The following is a 4,775-nucleotide window of genomic DNA, read 5'->3' on the forward strand; positions in this document are numbered from 1 at the left end:
ACCAACAGAAGCGGAGACTCTGCCCATTTACCTTAATTAAGTATGAACTTGAACGTGGAGCAGGAGCTTTTGAGCTATTACAGGAAAACATAATTACAAGGAGGACTTGGCTCTGGTTTAAATCAGCCTGAAATTGTAGTCAAATCCTTTGACCCCCACCCTAGATGTAAAGCCACAGCACCAAGGGAAGACATCATCTCCTGATGCCAGCTCATCAGATTTAAAGAAAAAATAAGGAATTCCATGTGTTTTAACAGATTTTTCTAACAGAATTAGATTACAAAACTTGACTTTTAATGGGCTCTCCAGTCCACCATTCCATAATTGTATTTACTATTTTCCTTTTTCCATGGAAATACTGAATCTGGCCTATCTGGGCTATTACTTAATTTTATGTTTCTATCAAGGAATGACTATTCTAGGTTTTTAGATATTTCTATCTAAAAATGAAAAAGAACCTCAGACATTTTTTTACATATAGAGGTTGTTCTTCCAAGAGGAAGACAAGTAAAAATAGGCATTTCAACATTTTTGATAGTGACAGTGATGATAGTAACAAAAGATCATGTTTTCCAGAGTTGTTATATTTCTTGCTTAATCTGATTTATTTTATTTCTGACTTGGTCTATCATTTAACTCACCATCACTTTATTCCATTTAATTTTACTATAAATTATTTTAAATTTTTTTAGATTTTAAAAATTGAGGAGACATGATTCTGCAGGTAGAATATAAAAACTATGTATAACTCATCTTGAGTTTAAAAAATCCCTCTAAGAGGGGCACCTCAGGAGCTCAGTTGGTTAAGTGTCTGACTCTTGATTTTGGCTCAGGTCATGATCTTAGGGTTGTGAGAGATTAAGTCCTACCTAGGGCTCTGCTCTGGGTGTGGAGACTGCTTAAGAGTCTCTCTCTCCCTCTCCCTCTGCTCCTCCCCCCATTCTCTCTCTCCCTCTCAAAAAAAAAAAAAAATCCCTCTAAGAGATACATTTCTTAGGCATTTACAATTTTGAATCTAAATAACTGACATTTTATTCTTTAGGGTAAAAGTAGGTAGGATTAGGAGGAGGAAGGAACTCAACCCTGTAGCTCAAATTCTGGACTAGGAGGAAGACTTCATCCTCAGTAATAAGGGTCATATACAAGAAAATCAGTCATTCATTCAGTCGTCCAATATTTAATAAGTTCTTTCTATATGTACAGTAACATGATAGAAATACAGAAAGTTATTTGGGGATATAGAGAAATCAATGAATTAACTAGAAAATCTCAAAAGAAGAAAAAACCCTAAAATCAGAAATTTTTAGGACAGAAAATTGAGATGAAAACCCTGGTAGGGGGGGATAAACTAGCTTCAAGAAAATGAGACATATAGGGGCGCCCGGGTGGCTCACTCATTAAGCATCTGCCTTCGGCTTGGATCATGATCCCAGGGTCCTGGAATCGAGCTCCACATCAGGCTCCCTACTCCCCAGGAAGCCTGCTTCTCCCTCTCCCACTCCCCCCTGCTTGTGTTTCCTCTCTCACTGTGTCTCTCTTTGTCAAGTAAGTAAATAAAATCTTAAAAAAAAAAAAAGAAAAGAAAAGAAAATGAGACATATATAAGTTATTCTTTCAAAAGGGAGACATTTGCTTGGAATGTGCTAGGCCAGAGATATCTCTAAGAATCCACACTGGACACATTCAAGCAAAAAATATCAAAGTAAATCCCAATAAAAGTCCACCAAATGGCCAGCTGGACTCAGATTTCCAATGAATGTTGTAACCTTTATGGTTGGTGCAAAGCAATGAGCTATATCAGACAAAATTACAGCAAGACCACAACTAAAGACTGGCAGTGATCTGTTTTCTGTGGAATGGCAAACTGTTATTACTGCAGATCACTGCAGAAGGCCCAAGGCAATGAAAAACCTAAGGAATACCAAAAATATAATCCCAGCTAGTAACTAAAAGACTATGTTTGTCAATTGTGAAATCTCTGAAATGATTTCTGAGAAAATATTTTTCAGTTTTTCACTAAAGAATGTGCTGATTTTATAAAAAATATATATACACACACATATATATAATATTCATATTAGGCATTTTAACACCGCAAAGTGAACTTTCAGGAAACAATCAGGTTATTTACAAAGCAACTGAATAATTAGGTAATAACATGAACGAGAAGGTTCTGTTACTTTGGTAAGTAGACATTTGCTTCTAGCTAAAAAAAACAAAGAAGGGTAAAGAAAATTATTAAATAAAGAGCAAGATCAAAAGTACCCCTCAATCTGTCTGTATGTAGAAAAGAGTTTTTGATTGTTTCTTCTTTCCTTAACTGTGGCTGGTATAGATATAGACATGACTGCCTTCTAGAAATCATTATAGATTCCCTTCCCCATTCTTAGATATTACAGTGGTATTGGCCTTTCAAAGCCCAACTCTTTCCAACAAAATCTTACTCCTTAGTATTCAGTTTTTCTCCTTTGGGAGACATTAATTTAAATTAAATTTTTCTCCTTAGTGGGCAATAATGGAAAAAAATTGCAAAATACTGTGTTAGTCTTTCAGGTATTTGTTCTTAGTCAATCAGCCATTATTTAGAACATTTATTGAATAAATGCTCTACACCAGGCACTGTGATGAGTGGTTGGAGATACAATGGCATCCTCTCCCTGTCCTCAACAACTCCTAATCTATCCAAACAGGAAGAGAGATAAGCAACCAGCTACAACAGAGAAGGAGAGCTTGGAAACACAGACAAGGCCCGGATAGGAATCAGGACAGGATTCCTAAAGGATGTGACTTCAGAACTGAGTCCTGAATAAACAAGTCAAAGATAGACAGACAAAGATGGCATGTATAAAGGCTCCCAGAAAAAGACATGGGGCACAGGGAAGGAAATGCAAGACTTTAGTATGACTTAAGCTCAATGTGAGGCAAGAAAGTGTAAAGGGTGGGGCTGAAGTCTTATGTAAAAGCAAGAAACTGAAGGGCTTTCTATATAACATTGAGAGTTTAAATTTTATCCTGAAGGTATTAGAGCCATAGAAGATTTTAAGCAGAGACTGAAAATATATCATTAGTGTTTTAGAAAATTTATTTTGGCCATGGTATGGAAAACGGACTGGAGAGAAAGTAAAGATGTTCTTATATTAACCAAGGTGAGACAATACTGGCCTCAGGTAAGATAACAGTGGTAGTGGGGGGTAGTGGTGGATGGAAGTAAGATTTGAGGGCTATGGAGCTGACAGGAATTGACAGGACTATGGTGAGGTGGGAGAGGTAAAGGACAGACAGGTGATAAGGATGACATCCAGAATCCTAGCTTGAGCAACTGGAACAGAAACAGAAGGAAGAGCAGTTGGGAATTTGAGGTAATTTTGGAATTTCCAGGTAGAGGCTTCCATTGTAAGTATGGTAGTCAACCCTGAAGCACAGGAGGAAAATCCATATAAAAAACCAAATGAGTAAATGAAGCCATGGGAATGAAAGAGATCAAGAGAGACCCTGGAGAATGAGAAAAGGAGATGGACAAGGAAAGAACCTTGAAAACAAAAACACCTAAAATCTGCTAGAGAAAGAATAGCACATAAGAGCAAATGAGAAGAAAACCAGACAATACAGTACCATGCATGTGGCAGGTAGGTAGAGCTTTTGATAGGGGCGCCTGGGTGGCTCAGATGGTTGGGCGTCTGCCTTCAGCTCGGGTCATGGTCCCGGCTTGCTGGGATCGAGCCCCACATCGGGCTCCTGGCTCGGCGGGGAGCCTGCTTCTCCCTCTCCCTCTGCCTCTCCCCCGCTCATGCTCTCTCTCTCTCTGTCTCTGTATCTCTGTGTCTCAAATGAATAAATAAAATCTTAAAAAAAAAAAAAAAGAAAGAAAGAGGAGAAAACAGGGGCATCAACTCTATCAATGCTAGCAGAGAAAGCGACTGAAAAGTGTTCATTCATTCCAATTAACTAGCAAGCACTCACTGATTAACCAGAATGAAGTCATTCATAACCTTTATGAGATAAGTTTCTACAAAATTGTGGGGGCAAAAAGCCATATTGCAGTAGGTTGAGAAATGAGCAGAAGGTAAAGGAACTGGGTCATTAAAAGCTGACAACTCTCAAGAAACTCAGTTGTGAAGAGGAAAAGAGAAGTATAGGAGTAGCTGGATGGGAATGTGTACGAATGAAGAAGGGTTTTTATTTCTCTGTTTTGTGAAAGAGATTTGAAAATTAAGTACCAATGAAAGAGAGCCAGTGGAGAAAGAGAGTAGATGATAAGGTAAAGAGAGAAAGACACCCCAGAAAGCTACAGAAAGATCCAACAAGACTTAACTGTTCTTCATTCCCCCAAAATCTTGAATAAAGAAGATTTGGAGAGAGAGAAACAAATTCAGGAGCTTTCCCTTGGAGACAGGAACCACATCAGAGAACAGTCTATCAGTAGTCTGTCCTTAGCTCTACCATCTGCCTACAGCATTGTGTGTTAACCTTTGCCTTGTCTTTTAGAAAGGGCAAGCAATCAATTGATGGATCTCACTAATGTTCACCTGATGTCAGTTTCTATGAGAATGTCCAGTCTTATGTAAATAACCATAGACGTGGTTTCCCTGATTCCATATACAGTAATTTAAAGATACACTCCTAGCCCTCAAGAAGCTCACAATAAAAAACAGATGACAGGGACACACATCTACCACCACCACTACCACATGAGGTCACAATATTACAGTAAGAGAACATGACACTTCTTAAACAGGACTTTATATTAGGTACGAGTTTGGTATTTGTTATTTCTG

The sequence above is a fragment of the Zalophus californianus genome, chromosome 2 (genome assembly GCF_009762305.2).
Source record: "Zalophus californianus isolate mZalCal1 chromosome 2, mZalCal1.pri.v2, whole genome shotgun sequence".
Taxonomy (NCBI): Eukaryota; Metazoa; Chordata; class Mammalia; order Carnivora; family Otariidae; genus Zalophus; species Zalophus californianus.